The 22,778-nt window shown below is 38.5% G+C and overlaps 1 protein-coding gene across 4 annotated transcripts in view; it reads left to right on the top strand.

Moving 5' to 3' along the window:
- Window positions 1-591: 591 nt before the first annotated feature.
- NLGN1 (neuroligin 1) overlaps window positions 592-22,778 on the top strand; it is a 390,085-nt gene continuing 367,898 nt past the window's right edge. For all 4 annotated transcript variants that reach the window (XM_075268671.1, XM_075268672.1, XM_075268670.1 and 1 more), the window contains exon 1: window positions 592-1,025. The gene's annotated coding sequence lies outside the window, so the exon portion shown is untranslated. The remainder of the gene's footprint in view (window positions 1,026-22,778) is intronic.

Raw genomic sequence — 22,778 nt, 5'->3', positions numbered from 1 at the left:
AGATGGTTAGAGAAAATCCCTGAAATTCTGCAACATTTTTAATCATTTAGAATTGCAAACCTGACATTGTCTATAAATGTAAGTATGGTTATGTTCCCTTTAAGGATCAGACCTGTTGAAATTCAACACGCCTGATAGTTTTTCCCTTGATTTAGCAGAACCCCATACCCATAAGATATATCATATATGTATTTCCAGCTTCCATATGCAGTTGCTATTTAAGCAATTGCCTAATATATTAGAGCAGATCCATGCCAGATCTATCTAGGCGTGAAATAAAGCACATTTCTGTGATCTCCCTATTAACTGGGCAGAACCTGTGATTATATCCTATATAATTTATCATTTAGTGCTTCTCCTCATTAAGCTTAGGGCTACAGAGGATTGAGATAATTATTACCCTTTTCTACCAAACATCTAATTTTCAGCAGTGTTCTGTATCGATGACCATTTACTGTACTTGCCTAGCTAGGAAAAAAAAATCCCATCTATCCATGTGTTGCTTTCCTTGCAGTGCTGTGGTAGCAGCAGCTGCACTTGCGCTCATCACCACTGGGGGCGCATGTGCATTAGTTTTAGAGCAGGCAGCACATTAAAGTTCCAACCTGTGTAAGAGGAAAACAGGGCTCTCTCCTGCTAGAAAGCGGAGCAAACGGGATCCAGAAGATAAAGAAGAAAATCCCTGCTTCACTGAGCACTGCTGCGAGATCTGTGAACCGGGAGCCAGCACTGATAGCCCAGGTCAATATTCCGTCGAGAAAATCCACGATCACTGGGATTATGACACTGACAGCGAGGGATAAGCCTTCATTCACACATACACACTGCATATGAATTTATTTGCTCTGTGGCTGGATCGTAAAGGGAGTAGTTGCATCCAGATGATGATAATCTTATTGCCTAAAGAAGAATAAAGGGGCAGTGTGTGGGATGCTGCTGGAGACAGAGCAGGGATTCTTCCTGAGCACTGAGGAATGAAGCAAGAACATTCACATTGCAGAGATCCAATGCTGCAAGAAGACCTGGTAAATACTTTGCTGCTTTTCACACTTGGGGCTGAGATGCTGCTCACTGTGTTAGGGGCTATGGAAATTGTGCAGGAAGTTGGGAGGGGGTGCTGAGCAGCAAGAGCCCCCCTTAACTTTCAGGAGTCTTTTGGGGGAGAATTGGTCCTTGTCCTACAACAGCTAGGACATCTAGTCATGGTTTAGTTTCCATATTCTAGTTAGTAACAGAGCTCATTTATAGAACACGGTGCATATCTATCTATCTATCTATCTATCTATCTATCTATCTATCTATCTATCTATCTATCTATCTATCTATATATCTATCTATCACCATCTAATCTATCATCTATTCTCTCTATTAATACCATTGATCTACCTACCTATCCAGCTGATATATATAGGTGCATATATTGTGGCTGATAAGACATTACAGTTATATAGGAGACCTGTCTATAATTTGCATGCATGGAACAGGATTAACCTTTTCAAAGCCAAGGCACTCAGGGGGATTGCAAGTTGTGCTGTGAAAGGGTTAGTGTTTTTGCAATGTTATGCTTCATTTCAAGTCTATTTTACTATGACATTATCGCCATTTCGGTTTAAGGCTCTAAAAAATCTGTGTCTACAGTATATGCACAGGCAGATAGAGGTGGATGGCTCTTTGGCCCAGTTTTGCTGCTCAGTATTTTTGGGAGGATTTGCTTCTGAGGTTTCCCTCCTCCCACCTTTGCAATTAAAAGAATTATATATCATTTGGATATATCCTAATATCTCCTCAGACAGTTTTTGCTTTTTTTATTTGCATTGGTCAGACTAAAGCTGCAAAACTGTGCTTTCCTATTTAGTGGAGGGAGGGATCCAGAGGATTAAACTGGCTCTTGAAATAACAATAAAAAAGAGGTTTATCAGCTTTTATATTATGGGAGATTTTATATATATATCTAAAATACACCATTTTACCAGCTTAGCTTCCTGCCCCACTAAGGTCTGATGTGGAAATGTGCTCTATTGTTTATTGCAATGATTGGATTGTATATGAAGAACATGGGAAAAATTGTAGCCAGTGAATGGAATATGTTGATATTAAAACTAATTAGGAATCTTTTTTACTGATTTTATGCTTCATGTAAAAGCAATGCATGAAAGGATCTATTTTTAGTGTAAATCCCCAGCCACAGATGCATAGAAAAGCTGCACAGTTCTTTGTTTGGATGATATTTAGTCGTATGCAATAAAATCTTGGACATAATGACCACAGACTGTAATGTCAATCAAGGCTCTATGCTAATTAGACACTTCCATGTCACTAGTTATATTCCCTTTAAGTTGATGCTTTGGAAAACTGCCCATTAAGAAACAATAGGCTGTTGCAGATTTAACCGTGTGTTATCACTGAGAATGGATATTGTGTGTATAAATATTGGCTGTACACAGTATATTTATTAGAATGTAATATTATTACATAGAGGATGCCCTGACATTCTGAAACATCCTCGTTATATAAAAAATCAAGCCATATAAATTAAATTGGGGCATGTTGTCTGTGCTAGACAGTGTGCTGTAAATACAATTGTTGAAAGCTGTGGTGAAGGAGGTGAACTTTACATTAATTTTTAAAAAGGTGGATGCCATTGTAATAAGTCCTTAAAATTCATTGGCATCATCTCTTCCTGTCTGGAGAGGATGACTTAAACATAACATATTTCTTACAGTTGAACTCCAGCAACCTCCTGTCATCTAGATTACATTCTTAAGTTACATTTTTAATGCTCTTTACATGCTCATTATCTGGATATATCTGAAGCCGCGGCTCTAGCTTGCTAAAATGTTAAGATCAATAAACAGTAGAGGCAAAAAAAAAAATAAAAAAATGTAAAAATCTAGATTTCTTGTGGGTAAACAACAGCAGCAGATATGTATCTTATTTTCTTTATCTAGTAATGTGCTTGTGGTGATGGATCCCACATAATAAGATCTCACGTCTTCTCCTATGACTTCTAGGTTATTATAGACCTAGTGTTGGTAATTGCACTTTGATGCACACATAGTACATGTGATGAAATAATAAATACCATCCATCAAGCCTGGCAGAGTGCACTGTCATGTTCATAAAACAATAGTGAGGAACCCTTTGAAGCAGTTTATGTGGTGGTTTATCTTTCATGGAGCATTTCTGATTGCCTTCCCTGTAATTCTAGTCAGTACTATGTTGTATTTATGGACTCGTGTAATGATGCTTTATTCCTGGGCCCAAAGAATTATGTAGGATGGAGAGTGTCCTCCATAAGGTTCATCCTTGAGGGATGTTCCTACTGACTACTCTTGGTGACTAAAGGTTTATATCCTCCAGAACGCCCAGTTGCCTGCATTTAAGCATCTGTCACTTATACACAGCCTACAAATATCTCTTCAAGAGCAGGTTGGTCCTGTTCCCAAGTTAGGTACACAAGTATAAGGCCAAGTTGTATAAAATAGAGACAGAAGGGAAAATCATAACCAATGATGTCATGCTGCATGAACTGTAGGAGAGATTTGTCAAAACTACTACAAGGAAAAGTGACGTAGTCAGCTAACCCAGCGACCTGACTCCCCCTACTGAACATCGATGGTTATGTAGTACTGTCCCCTGGGAATAAAAGCATTGGGCCAAAAAATTCAACACGCTCAATCTTCCTTCCCCTTATCATGTGTTAGTGGAGAGTCACTACATAGATAACATGTTAGTCAGGGGGTCACTTATAGATAACCTGGTTAACTAGTCCCACCAATATCAATGGATTAGGCCAGCTTTGCTGTAATGTGCAGGAGGAAATTATTTTATAAGTACTCAGAAACTAAGGTGGTAGGGATAAAATGGTCGTCAGCAAACAGGTTATAAAATACTCCAGGCGTTTATATAAAACTCATTGGTTTCATTTGGCTGCAACCAATGCATAAAATATTATTCTATGCCAGTGACGCACAAAGAACGTGAGCAAATCAGAGTTTTGATCTTTTATGAACCTACCTGTTTACTTTGTTCAGCCCCTTAGCTACATGTGGGTGGGTGGGCAGGAGACCCATAGTGACACCATTTAACTTTCTACTACAGGGATCAACAATCTTTGGCACTCCAGCTGCTGTGAAACTACAACTCCCAACATGCTCCATTCACTTCCATGGGAGTACCAAGAACAACAGAGCAAGTATGCATGCTGGGAGTTGTAGTTTGACAACAACTGGAGAGCCGAACATTACCTACCCCTGTTCTACTATATGATCTTCCAGAAGTGCAGGTGGTGACATTGTAACTCCACCCCAACAAGCCGGAGCTTTGATCTCTTGTTTCCTTTCCCAAACTGAATAAATATAAATCCCTGTGTGTGATCCCATAGAGCCCCCTGTGTTACATCCAATAAATTGCAGTGCATCCAAAAAATAGGTCAACAAATAGAGAAGATGTGTGTGAAAATGACATCATTGCATCACCACAGCAACGAATCAGAGCAAGGAAATGAAGATAAAGGGGACTTGCATGATCACCCATCACCCCTACTTCATACTCTAGGAATGATATCACTGACATCAATGTAAATTATCCCATAAAAGACAAACGACCCGAAAGACTATGGTCAATTTATTATGCTTTGGATGTCAGTTTTTCTGGCATACAAGGCTTGAAAAGTCACAATTTTTTATCATATGTGCAGGGATTTCTCTGCAAAAAATATGACCCTAACAAAGTTTCAAAAAAGTAGTTGTAACAGGGCAGAAATGTAAGTGGGCCAGGTTGGGCCACCATTTCCTGAATGGTGTAGAGTTAATTTCTGGTGTACAGCACTCTTGGTGTACCAAATTTATTGAGCCCAGAGCCTGTTAATAATTTGGTTGCATCTTACACCAATGCGCAAATGGGTTAAGAGTGGTGTACAAGGCACTGGTCTTAATAAATCAGCCTTACATTTTTTTAACATGGTTGTTCAGGAATTTCAGTACTGGGCTAGGAGGCCTGGGCGCTATGGTGTCCACTGCTGCTGTCTGATCCAGCGGCTTGTTCTGGTGCAAGTCCGCGCTGCACGTGACCACTAAGGTCAATCAGTGGCCTCAGCAATCACAGGTAAGGACCCGGGATGTCAATAGTGATGTATGTGAGTGACACCATGGGTCTTTTCCTGTGACCGCTGAGGCTACTAATTTGCATCAGTGATTACGTGCACTGTGGACTTCATCCAGAATAAGCCCCCAGTTGCTGCTGGTTCGGATGGTAGCAAGGTGGCAAATAATGGAGTCTCAGAGACAGGTCTGTATCGTCTTTTTTATGTTCCGCCTTCCCTGGCCTCCTGGCCCAGTACTAAAATTCCTCTACTACCCCTTTAGGACATTTACATTTTTGTAATTTTCCTTTTATTTACCTTTATTAACAATATTTTTTTGTAAATGTTTATCCGTTTAAGGATCCATTTGTTAGTTTATGCTATGTGCCAATGGATAGGTTTTTTATGAGTTTGGGCTGATATGGAGAATCTTGGAACAAGACTATAGAGATTGGGTGCATAGCATTAAAACTTTTTTTGGTTGACCATTTAGTTCTTCAGTAATTTTAGGATGGCTTCATACTTTTTATGCTCACATTCTTCCCATGCTCCCATTCTAGTGGAATTCACTTTGCGTGTGATGGGTCAGGATAGTTTAGAAGATCACATCCCCACCACAAAATAAAACAAAAACCAATATTCAATTAATTAAGAGAATGGCGCTGGTATACATTATGCATTGTTCAGCCAGTTTGGATCAGTCGTTGAAAAAACAAAAGTACACAAAAATTCTTTTGGGTGAAAGAGCATGAGGTTGAGTGGCTCTTCTGGATATATACTAATCTTTTGACCCAAGTGCAAGGGCCAAAATAGACTTCTATTCAAACCGTGAAACTAGAAAAAAAACAAGTAAAATAAATAAAAATAAACTCCCAACATTGGAAAGGTAATGTGATATCAGAAGAAATTAACCAAGTGAGAGAGACCAGTCATAGTTGCAGTACGACTAAAGCGAAGTTCACATCTGAGTTCTCAATTTCGTTGTGTTCTATCATAAGCACAGAAAAATGGAATTCAATCTGTGATGGATCCATCACGTGACAGTCACCAATGGAGCCTGATGGATCACATTAACTTATCAAGGAGTCTGTCAAGTCATGTCATGGTGTCTGTTGTGTTACCAGAAAAAAATGCTGCATGCATTGCTATCTCCCTCCCCCTCATGTGATGGAATCTGCAAATGAGGTGTCTGACAGATCTTCACATGCCGATGTGAACAGAACTTTACCCATCTTCCATTGCTCATATAGCGATAACGCTAGGTTCACACATGCGTTCGGATTTCCGTGTGTGGGTTTCACTCGGGGTCCCCTGAATGGAAACCTAATCTGCTTAAAAAAGCAGTTTCCCATAGGCTATTAACAGTGCAAAGGGTGAAAAATGCAAAGAGAAAAGCATTGCATGCAGGTATGAGAACATAAACCCCAAATGAAGTTTAAGCGCTGGTGTGAACCCAGCCTAAGATATTCTATCAGCAAATTGAAGTAGTCTCAGCACGCTGAATGATTCGTTTTTTTAAAAAAATTCCAAAATTTTATTGTGGAGACATGCTTTTAACTTGGAGCATGTCTCCACGATAAAATTTTGGAATTTTTTTTTAAAAAACGAATCATCCGGCGTGCTGAGACTCCTTCAATTTGCTGCTTCTATTGTGTCTGTGCCGGACATGACATCCCGGGCATCCGGATGACTACAAGCACCTATTACTCCTGCATAAACAGTAAGAGACATTCATCATTTTTGTAATACGGGCTGAGGCAAATTTTTCTTCTTTGCATATAAGATATTCTATATCATTTTACATATTAGCATCATTCGCATGAGTCCATACTCCTGGTTGGGCTCACAATCTACAGTAATTTCTTATCTCACTCACACTAGGGCCAATTTATTAGGAAGTTGATGAACACAATATTAACAATAAAATAACAAAACATGCAAACCTCATACAGATTACATGCTGCTTGGTTAAATATGACCCCAAGAATTTCAGGTTCAGATTTGTGTGAATGAATGGCTGGTTGGAGGCAGAATACCTGTTTAGGTTACGTTCACATGTGTGCCAAGGTGTCTGTTGTTCTGGTCTGTCAGAGGACCAGAACAATGGACACATAAACCACTAAGATAGCAGACACAAATAAAGACTGACAGCACCATTTGACTACAATGGGGTCCGTTGAGTGTCCATTGTTTTTTAAATGAAAGCGCTGGGTGAAAAAAAATCATTCATGCAGGACTTGTGTGCAGTTTAGGCAGACACAACAACGGAGTCTCTGAACAGAGATTCCAATGCAGATGTCATTATAGCCCTATACAGAACGTCAGAGAATAGAAGGCAGATGGCCAGAAGAACTTCTAGTTCTCAGCAGGCTATAAAAAGATCCACCAAGCTTCCATCTCACTATATTCACCATCTCATTTAGGAGTGTACGACCAGCAATGTGATATGGGATTACACCTAGCAGAATGTATGACGTCATTAATAGTGAAATATATTTCTGATCATAAAATAAGGTTTTCCAAAGCATAAAGCCATGAATGTCTTCTTATTATGTATGGATGCAGGAAAGTGGCATGATCTCATCTAGCATTATCTCTAAGAATAAAGCTTTATATGCTCATCCATAGCAACCTGAGATCTGTATTGTTGCTGCTTATATTTTTATGTGTGTGACTGTAGTAAAGTAGCATATACCGTATAAAAGATATATATGCACCATGATGTCATTTTGACCTGTAAACTGGAACATATGCTTTGTGGAGAAACAATGTCTAGCATCAAAGGCAGGAGAAATCATTTCTGGCTGGTTGACGGTAACATAGCTGTGTAACTCCTCGGTGCCTGAAATCAGCTTACTGCTAGATGGCATTATGTCTAGCGGTATAAAGTAGTAAATGTATATGACATTGCTTTCACTTACATTATTTGTCTGACATAAGACCTTCAATGGTAAAAAGACTCCTCTACCCATGCAGTAGAACGCAGTGTCTCATAGCTCCTGGATTATCATGTAAACAGGCATTTGTTCAGACAGCGAAGAACCATCATAATGGTTACCACTTAGGAGACAAATAATATAGTCAAATAAAGGCCTGGTGCTGGTTGTTGAAGGTCGTGAGGAATTTCATATGAAATAGTTTTTTACACTATATACACATTCCATACCTCGCTCATATGTATAGTAGGTGAGTACAATACATTGTCTAATGGAATCACTGGGGCTATGTTTTATATAACATTCACAAGTATCCCTCTAAAAATGTTATTTAAGTGGGAATTTTTACAAGTAGAATGATGTTACGAGCTATAGCACCTATTTCTGCAGATTTGCATCACACTGTTATTTCACTTGACTACATAATTCACTGCTTATAGCCGTCTACACTAAAGACAAGCTGTAGTTCATAGAAGTCTACAGAGAGGGGAGGGGGGAAGAGGGAGTGAACTAAATGAGAAGGTTATATGTCTGTCGAGAAGAGAGAAGGAGGAGCCCTGTGAAATTCCTAGAGGAAATTTCTGTTCATTTTCCACCACCGGCATTTTCGCAAGGCTGGCCGCGACAGGATGCCGATGCAGTGCATCCCACTGCTGACTAGGCCTCATCAGAAGGGAGTCTCAAGCTGCAAACCCCACAGGCGGAATCCACGGCAGGATCGAGCAGGACACTTCTTTTTTCCGTGTTCTGCTGCAATCTCTGCTTCCCATTGATGGGAGGTGGATTCGGGAGGATTCTGCTTCGGGTTCGTGGCGGAATCTGTCCCCAAATCCGCGGCAAATTCCTCCTTGTGAACTGACACTTAGTGTCCTCAGAAGCCACAGGAAAGCCCAGAGTGATGGTTGTGAATGAACAGACAGTGAGGATGGTTTTTTTTTTTTTTTATTATTATAATGTTTCACCTTTTCTGGTCTCCTCTGTGCAGAGACGTGTTCAGTTCCAGGAATCTCCTTAGAACAGGCCGGAGAGGAGCTGATAACAGGAAATAGAAGCACTTTCTTCTATTTGGCTGAACTAATTATTTACAAAAACAATTTCTCATCTGACACATCATGTTCAAAGGTTCATACTTTGTAAGAAGAGCTGTCACCTTTATGTTTTTTGTACATCTTATGATAACTGCTTTTAAAGGGAATGTATCATAAGAAAAAATTCTGATATATTTTCACTCTGGCTACTGAGTCACAGGAGATGCCAGTGCTTCCTGTACTGTAGAGATCAGTTTTGAGCAGCCATCTCATTATCATGACATACAGGATTACCATGGAAAGGGACATTATACATAAATACAGAAATCACCCCCACAATAGGATTATAGTCACGGCTTCTATTACACAATAACTTTTACTCAGGTAGCATGTCTAGAATACTATTCCATAGAACATAATAATCGGACTTTATAAAGTGACATTTTTATGTTAAAGTGGATCAGTACACGATTTGTTATACATTAGGTATGATTTGTGTTCTGGTGTACAAGGAAAGAAAAGTCGCATTTATTGTCATATATCCTTTTTTTTTTTTTGCAAAAACGTAATCTATTCTTGTTTTGTGCCCTGCTTAACACTTTTCAATAATGTACTCTGGTGTCATACTCTCGTGTCTGCTGTCACTGTCCATTTGGACAGCCCTTTACACCTCAGCTTGTTAAATTTACTGTAACTGACACCAAAAGAATGGTGTGAGGTACATCAGAATTCTGGGCCATTCTCTGACTGGCATATATTTCACTTCTGGCAAGCAGGACATTCCTCCTGTCCAAAATTATTAATATACTAGAGCAACTTAATAATTTTGGTGCATCTTGTGCCAACACACAATTGAATTTAGACTGGTGCGCTGGCTTTTTTGGTCTATCCTTAGAAAACGCTATCCTCATCTGTTCCAAGTGGGGGCCAATGTGCGGTGTCCACACAGATCAGCTGTATGGGCGGGGCCAGAAGCAGTTGGCTCCGTGCCCTGAATAGTAGCCAGGCAATAATAATGTAGTTCAGTTGAAGTCAATAGGAGGCGGAGCTGAAGTAGCAGCACTATACAGTGACTGCAGCTTCATACCCCCTGTTGTGTATAGTATGGGTCCCCCGCCCATCAGATAGTTATTTATCCTAATGGTAGACGATACATTATGAATTCCCAGACAACTAGTTATACAATGTATGATATTGTGTATTTATTATTTTTTATGCATTCATTGCACTCTTTTGTGATCCCCTTCAAGTAAAACAATAAATCCTCATAAGACTAGACGTGCCTTAGCTGAACCTTATATGCTGCCCTCAGTTTCAGTCTGATAGTTAACATTTTGGATTTTCTTTATGTGATAACTTTTCCAGTGAATAGGTAGCTATGAATAGGCAGTCTTATCGATTCAACCTAGAACAATGGTTGCCAAGAGATACTTCATTTACTAATGTTACTGAAATGAAGCGTTATTATATTTTCAGAGACCTTGAGACATCATCACAAATTGCCGCTGAAAGCACATTTACAGCAACTTTGTGCAAACAGTTTCCAGATGAACATGTTGTGTTCCTAAAGTGTTTGCACTGCAGCCAATTTTCTTTTGTGTTGAAGGACAATTCTGAACAAATGTAAATTTGCTATTGAAGAAGCTGTTTACTACCAACATGATATAAATGGATTTTGTCTACATATTCAATAGTCACACTTTGTTTGGGTAAAGTAAAAGGCCAGTAGGCTATGCTTATAACTGGATCCCCTTAGTGACACTTAGGGCTGAAACGCACAACCTCTCCTTGGACAGACAACGGTGAATCATGTGAACCTTAGCACTAAAGTAGCTACAAAAATGTACTGACATATCTAACACAGCTTAGCAGCCTTGGTCAGGGTGTTCATTGAAGGAGGACTTTTTATCACTTGGCTGAACATAGTGGACACTATACATTATAAATGGCTTTCCAATGTCTGACAACCCTTTTGCAAGACTGAACATTAGATGTGATTGGTGTAAAGTAGTTTTGACAGTACAAACACCATTTCCGGACCTCTGGTTCCATGTGCTATCCACCATATAAGCCTTTTCTAAATAACACTATGGGTGTACTATTAATACATCTGAATTATTCATATATAGTGAAAATGGTACATGAATAATGTGTATAATATGCACTCTTCATATACAAAGTGAGACTTTAGACCTTACAGCGTAACTAAACTTCCGGGCACCTTTTGATTTTCTTGATTTTCTGGCAGTGTTTGTGTCGTTAATACATTTTGTAATATACTTTATTAACAAATGTTAGATCTTTTCTGTGAAATCCTGCATTTTTTCACTCCTTCCCTAGCTGTATTGAGAGCTGATTCTGCCTCTCACTGAATGTTACTGTGCACAGGAGTATGGGGCTCTGTAAAATGTAGAGAAAATGGGGAGGGGGAAGGTTCGCTTCAAACAGTTATTTTAGGTATTGCTTTTGGTGCCATATGAAAGATGAGATTACAGGAGGTTACAGTGCCATCTAAATTATTTCCAGAGATTTCATTGTCAGGGTTGGGATTTTTATGTCATCTGTATTATACAGCTGTAAATAGATATTCTAATCCCAACAGAATTATCAACCAATGATATCTCTGAAAAAAATTTAGCGTAGTGTCAAGAATCTCCTCTTTCATATGACACCATATGTATCTTTTATACGTATGTTTGATAATGTCCAAGATATAGCTGTTTTCAGTGACCCCACCAGTCATTTTCCCTTTGTTAGATAATCCCTCCCCCTTGTTTACATACTGGTGTCAAGGTCCCTGGCCTGTTATCTGATCTCAGGTCACATGACGTGGACTCTCTGCTTTCTGGAGGGGTAGGCCCTAACTTCTCACATCATTCTTGTTCGCAGAGCTGTTATATCCTGCTATTAGGTCCTGAGCAATAAGTTCAGCTATTTTCAGTTTGCTGATAAAGACTTGGACAGTTTCTCTTATCTCTATCTCTAATGCATTTACTGCAAATCTGTTGTCTGTCCTGGCAGCATGTAAGTTTCTTTCTCTCCAAACCTGCCTAATGTGATATACATTTAATAATACATTTACTAGGCATATTATTTGATTACTTTAGAATGACTGTAGATTACTAGTAATTAATAATATAATAAATAATCTCTCAAGGTAAAGGCAATGTCTATTTATAGTGTAGTCCTTCATAGTGTCCTGTTCATCAAACAGTGCAAGTCTGCTCATCTGCTTGTTTAAGAAAGTACAAAAAATAATATAGAAAGTAAAAAGAAGAAACAGCAGGCAAACTTTTGAGAAAAGGAGAAGGGAAAACCCCTTTAGGTCAGGGGCAACACTGTGGCTCAGTGGTTAGCACTACAGCCTTGCAATGCTGGAGTCCTGGGACAACCAGGAACAACATCTGCAAGGAGTTTGTATGTTCTCCCCGTGTTTCTGTGGATTTCCTCCCATTCTACAAAAAACATACTGATAGGAGAAAAAAAATGTACATTGTGATCCCTATATGGGGCTCACAATCTATATTAAAAAAAAAAAAACAAAAAAAAAAACTCCTTTAGGCTAGGGACCCATGGGATGTAAACGCTCCGATTTGCTTGCAGTAGAGATGCTGCGGGAAAAATTGCGGTGCTGTACAGTGCAGGCAAAGTGGATATGGGATTCATGTGAATCCCATCCCTACTTTGCGGAAAAGATCGCAGCGTGGACACGCTGAAATTTGCAAAGCCGTTGCGGCTTTGCAAATCGCAGCATGTCAATTATATCTATGGAAACGTCGGAGGCTTTCCCGTAGATATAATGTTAAGAGAAAGTCTGCAGAGGAAAACTCTGTGAACTTTCTCTTAAAAGCGCTACGGAAAGAACCGCAATGCGTTCATGCAGCTGTTCTTCCCGCAGCGCTTTAGTGCTGCGTATATGGCCCGTGGGGCCTTAGCCTAAGGCTGAAGCACCACTTAGCATAAATACCGCCGTTTGGCCACATCGGAAACGCTGTGGCAAAAACCATGGCATTTTAAAGTGCACATTGCAGAAAAGTACCCGCAGCAGAAATGCTGTGTTTTCCAAAACCCTTGCGTTTTTGGGAATCATAGCATGCCAGTTATATCTGCAGAAACGCTGGCGGTTTCCTTATAGGTATAACTGAAGCAGAAAATCTGCAGAGGAAAACTATGTGGACTTTCTGTGAAAAGGGCTGTGGGAAAAGCCTGCAGCACTTTTTGGCTACGGATTGCTACATTGGTCCTTAAGCCTTAAAGTTTCCTACATCTGTACCATGTGCACTTGGCTTTCAACTATTTAATCCTCTATATTTTTTTCTAGAGGTAACAAGATAAGTCTTTTTTTATGTCCTAATCTTCATCTGTACTATTTTCCCTGTTTAAAATTCACTTGATCTATAGGTTAGCTATAATTCCATTTCTGCAGGAAATAAGAGTTTGTCTATGTGAGCTATGTCAAAACTTGTAACGTCCCTTTTATAGGACTCTCAGAGTATGAAGCTGATACATATATATCATCCACAGTAAACCACATTATGGCACTTGTTTGCATGTAACATTATCAATTTCATCAAGAAGAGGAAATTGCCGCATCTTGCATCTAGCTTCTCGACAAATCAAATGCTATCTGTTGAGATTAGTTATTGCTTCCGAAGTGCCAGTTGTCATAATGGCCCTTGAATTGTCAGAAAACCCTGCATTTTTATAGATGATATACATGACATTTATGACTAGGCATTTTAATGTAATCTTTAGTTATAGATCTTGCATATAGGTGGTAGAGGTAGGATTAATATAGTCATATGCATTTTTAGAAAAATCATGTCACAATATAAAATCTATATATGCTGCTATGTCTTTGGCGGTTGCGGATGTATACCTAGACAATGACTAAATGCAGACTTCTTGGGACAGTGCCTTAGCTGCCAGCAGAAGAGAACATCATAGAGATGTTATTTAGCATTGGAGTCTAAGAATCTAAGTTGTATTCCATTTCGGTCTACATTATGTCAGTATTTGATAGTTAATACTAGCTGTGTCACACCTATAGGAAAGAAAAGGAAATTTACAGCTTCAAATATTTTAATATTGAAGTTCGTCAAGCATTTATTTGGCATGCCAAATCACAAGTAATTGTAAGTCCTTGAGCAGGCCTTACATTGTAGAAATGGGAACAGCACAGGCAGGACATATGCAAACCATTCTGAAATACACTGTTTATGCTCCTGAAAAAAGTGTCCAGAATCTTAGAAAATAATTTTAGTTAGCTGTCTTGGGCATTTCATCCCAAAGGAAACATGGTCAGCACCTTTAGTGCCCATGTCACATGAAGAGACATGGCTTTGCGAGTGCATGACATTCTTCTAGGGAAGGCAGGACAAATTTTGGCTGAGTATGTTTAAATAGGCCCTATTACCAAATACAGGATGTTAAATGGCATGCAACATATGATTGGCACTGGGTCCTTGATCAATTGGCACATTTTATTTGAATCCAGCCACTCAGTTAAAACATATGACTCCTGATAGGTTATATGGACATTTGCTCTGATTCTCCAAGTGGGTGGTAACCAGTTTCTTAAAAAGTTACTGCCCACTTGGATAATCAGAGCTAATTTACATCTAACCTTTCAAGAGTCATATAATAAAAGAAAAATTGCCAAATTGTTCAGAAACACACAAACAATTAAATGATGTATGCCAGCTTTGCTGTGCTGTTTCTGTGGCTCCAATTTACCTCTATGGGCAATAGCTTTTTAAGCGTTTACATACTCATGTTATTGCCTTTGGTCTTAGCAGTCAGGATTCTATGGCAATCTACTTTATTCAGTAAAACCATGCATGTCTTAATGTTGTGTCAAATGCATTGTTCTGTTTCCAGAGCAAAAATCCAACATTGGCTATAAGATTTTTGCTGAGGTTTGTGCATTTTGCACTGGATTAGCCTTGTTATTCAGTGGAGTTTATTTGTGTGTCTCGCATCTAAAATAAGTAACATGATACTTTGTTCGGAAGCTGAAGCTGAAATTTACCTGCATATGTGAAAAGGTTTGTGGAAAAACCATTGACATGCATTGCATGTTTATTGCCCATGGATTTCTAGCAGATTATGTCATGTATTGAGTTGGCCTTAGTCATGTGAACTATAAGATGTCCTTGGGATCTTTGTCCTCTGTTTCCCACAATCTGAAGACATCCCATTGCAGTGAATCTGTCAGAAGACAAAGGAGCATGAGACTCAAAGGGGTGCTGCAGCCTCTTCTACCAATTCATGCCAGTTATAAAGCAGACACTTACCAGTGACATCTAAGATAAAAGATGATGTTTGAAACGGGAACATAGCGCCAAACTGATTCTCATATAGTCTCCCCCTCTTTCCATAAGCCCTTGGTTCTCATTGCTTTAAGTGTGGCAGGACAATCATGTGTCAGCTATGGCGCTTATAAGATGTTGAGACTATTGTGTGCAATGTAATATCATTGAGAAGTGCAAGGAACATAGTTTGGCATAAAAATACTCATTTTCTATCAAAAATCATAACAAGGTTTTATTTGCTAATGCAAATAAAGTTCCTGACTTCGTTGCAAAAAGTCAGTGTAAAAGTATTATTATGAGTTAATTATTCAGCATCTGTTTGTACTTTGATGCTTTGCTATTAATTAGTTAGATTGCTTTAGGACATCAATATATTAAATGATATCAGTAGGTGCTCTAAATTACATCTAGAGTAGATTAACTTGAGGTGAATGCAATGCAGCTCATTAGGCCTACTGGTAATGCGCTCTTCTATATTAGCTCCCAGGTCTTCATCAAACTTCCATAATGGAGTTATTAGAATTCTTTCTGTTCTTTGACATTATTTCATTTTCTGTGAACTTGATTGTTGTATTAATTATGCGTTGCTGCTTCTAATCGATAGAAGAAGATCAAACGTTTTGCACGCAGCAGTAATGTCTATCGTACATTTGACGCTATTTTAAAACATATCTACAACACTTATGTAAGCTATACCGGTTATGTGTATAGTCTTTACTACATATCAACTAGTGACATTACTCAGCCAATAGTACTACTTTTTACCCTTAGGGGGCATTCACACTACTGCTGTTATTTGCCTCGTTTTTCTCTCCTAAACCCCCGGGGACACTGGAAAGGGGACGGTTTGCCATCGGTCAGCTTTAAACCCCATTCACTTTTAAAGCTAACTGCCGGTGTCCATATGCAGCCTCTCCACCTGGAAACCATTTTTTTTTTTTGCACGGACATAAAGCTCTGCATGTCCGACTTTGTGTCTGTGCAAAAAAATATTTTCCAGGCGGAGAGGCTGCATACGGATATCGGCGGTTATCTTAAAAAAAAACATTCAAATGAATACGTTTTAAAGCTGACCGCTGGCAAACTGTTTCCTTTCCAGTTTCCGCAAGGTTTAGGACGGAAACCCCTGGGTGGAGAGTGGTGGTAGTGTGAATGTCCCCTTAACATCATTTGTTTCTCACTGTTCCCCTGGACAATTTTGTGCTTTTCATTTTTTTTTATTCTAAATCTGTCCGTCTATTCAAGAGACAGTGCTTGGAAGGTTATGGAAACTAGCCTTGATTCTCCATGTAGAACGTTTTATTTTCTCAAAGAAAAACATAAGGTTAGGGGCTCAGTGGTTAGCCTTGCAGCACTGGAGTCCTGGGTTTGAATCCTGCCAGGAACAACATCTGCAAGGAGTTTGTATGTTCTCCCCGTGTTTGCGTGGATTTCCTCCCATTCTACAAAGATATACTAATAGGAAAAAAAATGTACTTTGCGATGCCTATATGGGGCTCACAATCTACATTTAAGGAAAAAAAAAAACCGAAAAACATAAGGTTACCGCCCACTTGGAGAATCAGAGATAATTTATATATATACTTTCAGGGATCATATTTTTTAAATCAGAAGATGAATATTAAAAAGGAAAAATCTTCAAACTGATCATGGGCACAGCAAGAATCCCTGTCAGAATTTTCTTCTTGGTGACAGATCTTCTTTAAGCAATCCCAGTCAATATTGAAAGGGTCCGACATTTAATATTGCTATTAAAGACTCCATTGGCTCAATAGGTCATAAACCAGGACTGCATCATTTATGTCTGTAAAGAGTCTACTAACTCCACCATGCATACTCAACTGCTAGCATCATGTTACAGAGGATATTAAAACATACCTGTTATGTACATCGTTTTTGTAGATATGGAGAAAAAGTGCTCTTGCTTCACAAGTAGGATGGATGATGTCACAGCAGTGGGAGGATAAACTCTCATTGCACAAGGTGATGCGGGTAAGAGATCCACTGGGGTCTGTGTGGCAACAGTAGAGTTCCCAGGGCTGAAGGCCTATCTCCAGTGCACCAACTGTCTTATTTGTGTAGGACTTATAGGAGGTTTTTTTTATCCAAATCTACCAAATTTCCATTCACAACATACCGTATTTTTCGGACTATAAGACGCACCGGACCATAAGACGCACTAAGGTTTTAGAGGATGAAAATAGGGAAAAAAAAATTTTAAGCAAAAAAAATTGGTGAAATATTTAATAACCTAATAATATAATATTTCACCAATGTAAATAGAACCGGGGGCTTTCGGACACAGGGATACCAAATGTGTATGTGTTTCAACAGTAATGTTTTTGTTTTATATGTATTCTAGGGATATGGGTGTGATTTGAACATATATATATATATATATATATATATATATATATATATATATATATATATATATATATCATCCATGGATGGAAAGAGACACCCTGCAGTGAAGCTATGCAAGAAGAGAAAAAGGGGCGGGACAGACGGGTGAAGGAGGTGTGGTTTTCTAAGCAAACTTGAAAGCACGCCTCTTTCACCTGTCTGGCTCGTCCCTCCTTCACTGCCTCTCAGATCTTGCTCCTGCAATGAAGCCACACAGGCAGGGAAGTAGGGGCGGGCCAGACGGGTGAAGGAGGCGTGGTTTCAAGCTTGCCGAGAAAAACACGCCTCCTCCTCCCGTTTGGCCCGCCCCTCCTTCCCTGTCTGTGTGGCTTCATTGCAGGAGCCAGATCTGAGAGGCAGTGAAGGAGGGGCGGGCCAGACGGGAGAAGGAGGCATGGTTGAAACCACGCTTCCTTCACCTGTCTGGCCTGCCCCTACTTCCCTGCCTCTCATATCTCGCTCCTGCAATGACGCAACACAGACAGGGAAGGAGGGGCAGAGCAGGCAGGCACCATGCTGCTCTCCTTTTGATTCTCATAGACAGGACACAGACGCTGCACACGCTGCATTCGGACTATAAGACGCACACACATTTTCCTCCCATACTGGGAGGAAAAAAAGTGCGTCTTATAGTCCGAAAAATACGGTAAGTATGTTATTTATCACTGTAATCTGCTGTGTAACACGGTGGTGACTATGATAGATGGAGGTGGCAAATTCCCTTTAAGACTTCTTGAGCTAATTGGAGCTCTCCTGTATCCCCCCTAATGGCTTATTCACCTTAATCTGAGTGTGGTAGTCACACGATCATGGCCTTCACATTCATTGGTTATTTATGCATGCACCAAGATCAGGTTTTTCTTGCTGAAATGGAAATCGGCTTTATATGAATAGTTTTCTATTGCTTTTGATAGTATAAACAAGCCGCAGTGTAAAAGATGAGGACCAGGTAGAAGTAAGACTACCGCACAGTCCCAACAGGCGATGCAGTTAAGCTATGTCAGTGACCATAGCTCTGCCATATTGGATTTGAGTTTAAAGCAACATTATTTGGAGTCACTTTATTATGATATTGCAGGTAAAGCTTTAGTCCTATGTAATGGTTCAGATGACATATTTTGATATAGTATAATATACAGTATTGTTTGCCTTTGTCTCATTTGTGGAAAACATACAGATTATAAAATAAAGTGATTGCGACCAATCCTATATTTTTAATAGCATTCTAATAAGAGGGGGCATACCTATCCCTCTATATCTGGTCCTAATTTAGTAGGTTTTTTTTTTTTTTTACATTTTATAATAAATAGCCTCCACAAGCAATAGCATTAGCCTACTTTTCTCTCAGTGATTATTCCACCAGTGAATGAATATGCCAACGGCAAAAGCATCAGAAAAGTTGAGCAGCAGTGTAACAATATGGGTAACTGTCTGCTCACTGACAGCTATTCCACTGACAGGCTGAAACAAAGTGACTGCTTGTAGTGCATGAAAGGATATAACCCATTGTTAGCATTGCTACATTAAATACATGGGTCTGTGCAGTCTGAGATACACAGGGATCATATAGGAATTTTATATTTTTGTCTGAGCAAGAATATAGATTATAGTTGTATTGCAATATTTTAAATTTAGCTATTAAAATCTTGAAAATATAGGTTGTTATTCCATGTGGATCCTGGAGGCCATTTTGAGGGAAAAAATGGTATTTTGATGTATTGCTTGTATATCTTTCCTGTACGTTATGGTGCATAAATTTGCAGACAAGCTTACTGCTGTGTTTGATGGATAGTTTTAGCAATCAAGCCAATGTACTAATCAATTAGTCAATCATTCAATTGATAAATAAGACAAGTCTTAAAGATTGCTTTGATTATAGTTAAAATTCAATGACAGACTGGAGTCATAGAGCAAATAAAATACATATTCTGTTCTATGAGATACCAAAAGGTCACTTACCGAAGATACCTCTACATGTTGTATGTACTATATTTACATCTCCTTCGAGAATACCTTTTATTAAATTGTTTATTATAGAGGGGATATAAGATAAGATAAGATAAGATAAGATAATCCTTTAATAGTCCCACAATGGGGAAATTTCAGTGATACAGTTTCATAGATGGTACAGTAGTATATAACAAGAGAGAAAACACATACATATGATAGGTACAATATATTTTGTTTAGCACAATACAAATTATTGTTCTAAAAATGTTAGATCTTATTACAATTAAAAATGTTTTCTGGGACTTTGATATTGATGGCCTATACTCAGAGCACCCCCACTGATCAGCTAATAGAAAAGAGTGCGGCACTCGAGCGACTGCCATGTCCACTATTACCAGATTTACCAGATATAGCTGTGTCCATTTGATAGTGCCTGTGTTTGGTTTTGTAGCTCCGTTCTGTTCACTTGAACTACAATAGCAGACATCACTACAAAATATATTAAAAAGTATAAAGTTTGTAAATTATAATGAGGACGTGGTGTTTGCTGGAGTGCCACAACCCCTTTATTCGACTGTTCAGCTAATTTGTCCTCCAATTAATCTGATATTTAATATATCCTAAAGACAGGTCATTGATATCAAACTCCTTGAAACGCTCCTTTACAAGCCATATTGAAAGGTAAGTATCCCCTGGACATAATATTGAAAACATATTAAGAAGAGATGAGCTTTATTGTACTACTTTAAGTGTAGCAAACTGAAACGTATATAAAATCACACAGCACCATACACAGAACATCAAAAAACCCTCAGTAGATGTCAGATACTTCATTCAGCCTACAGATAACACATTTCAAAAAATATACCATACTTTGATCTCTACTTCAGAACAACTTGACATAAACAGCTTATAAAAATATAGTTTTAAATACAAGCTTTATATATTACTCAAAAGGTCAAAGGTTAAATGCTTACTTATCATGAGTATTAATCAAGTCACTATAAAAAAACAAGTAAACAAAAGATTTATCTACATCCCCAAATCCAAAAAAGATGGGACCCGGTTTATAGTGTAAAGGAACCAAGAAATCTCAAATAATCATATTTTAGAACACATAGAAAAAGTTAAATGTTAAACTTTTTTCCATTTCGTTTGAAAAAATAACTGACTTAGAAATTAATGGCAGCAACAAATCTCAAAGAAGTTTGGACAGGGTGGAAAAATAAGTAGCACTAATGATAAACAGCTGGAGGGTCACATGATTTTGTGTAAAAAAGAAAAAAAGAGCATATTAGAGAGACAAAGTCACTCAAATGCAAAGATGGTGACAGGTTTACCAGTCTGTGGAGAACTCTACTTAAAAATGTGTAATGATTTCAGGAAAAATCTTCATCATCTTACTAGTACATTATATCATGAAAAGATATCTGGAATCTGGAAAAATAAGACATTTAATATTGGATACTCATAATCTACAGGTCCTTATGTGGCACTGCATTATAAACAGGCATGAATTAGTAATTCAAATCACTGCAGGGGCTCAACAATACTTCCAGAAGTCATTGTGTGTGAACACAGTTGATCGTCCAATCCACAAATGCAAGTTAAAGCTGTGTCATGCAAAGAAGAAGCTATATATCAACAAAATCCAGAAACACCACCATCTTCTCTGGGTCAAAGCTCATTTAAAATGGACTGAGGCAAAATGAAAACAGTTTTTTGGTCAAATGGATCAAAATGGATCAAAATGTAAAATTCTTTATGGAAAACCATGAACGCCATCTAGGGACAATCCAGTTTATCAGTGCACAGTTGAAAGCCTGCATCTCTCATGGTATGGGGCTGTATTATTTCCCATGAAATGGGAAGCCGACACATCTTGAAAGGCACTATTAATCCTGAGCAGTATATGGAGATTTTAGAATAGCACAAGCTCCTATCTAGACAATAGGGTAGATTTATTAAGATCGGTGTATCATACGCCAGTCTTAATAAATGGCCAGACAGAGCGATTTATGAAGAGATAAGGACCTCTTCATAAATCAGTTAGATGTACCAGCTCCAGAATGGAATTCTATGCCAGTTAATAACTGCCTAGATTTCCATAAAAAAGGAGTGCGTTATAATGTATCTGTTGGGCCAAAGGGAATGATACACAATGGTACATATGGCCCTGTTCCAACTTTTTTCAGATGTGTTGCTTCCATCAATTTCTATATTAATTTATTTTTTTCAAATGAGATGGAAAATGTAACTTTCAACTTCTGATATGTATATAGCAAATAAGATCTGGCTATAGGAGATTTCCAACTCATCATATTCTTGTTTTCTTTACATTTTACACAACATCCTTTTTGGAATTGGGGTAGCATGAATACGAAAGAAATATATATCGCATAAAATTTTATCAAGTTTTACAGCTATATGTCAAACCATGATGAGTCAGGCTAGTAAAATACCGACATTACAGATGTATTCACACCTAACCTGGTGGTTTTGACATAGACTGTACGGGATAGTCAAACAATAATTTACTTGTAATGCATATAATCTGTAACAGATAAGTCCGAATTGTTTTTCTTTCACTCGGAGCCTTAACTACCATTTACCGACTTTTGCAGTTTTTTTCAATTACCTGTTGCTGCCGGACAACACCTCCTACCATTATATGTTTATTTTGTGGTATTGAAGTTTTTATGGAACTGTGCAACCTTACAACCTCAGCCCTTTCCTTTATCTCTAATTTTCTGGCTGGATAACTTTATGTACCTGTAAGGCCAACCAAACCACTTCTCTCTCACCTTCTATTATTTTTTTCATTTTGATCTTTATTATTGCACTTTTGTATAAAGCACCGTGGTCAGGTACTTCGTCCCTCGACTAAGTATTACCGGCTTTACAGTTCTATTAACTGGTTGAATACCAGCGCATGTACACAGCTTTCTGCTAATCCTGAAACCCACTGGTAAAATGTGACATTCTGTAGTCATATCCTCATTTCAAAGGCTGAATTCAGATTTAGTATAGGAACTTGTGTAGTAATTGTTGTAATTTTATT

This window comes from Leptodactylus fuscus, chromosome 3 (genome assembly GCF_031893055.1).
Source record: "Leptodactylus fuscus isolate aLepFus1 chromosome 3, aLepFus1.hap2, whole genome shotgun sequence".
In the NCBI taxonomy this organism is placed as follows: Eukaryota; Metazoa; Chordata; class Amphibia; order Anura; family Leptodactylidae; genus Leptodactylus; species Leptodactylus fuscus.
Note: the sequence above shows the minus strand (reverse complement) of the source record. Positions and strands in the feature narration are given on the sequence as shown.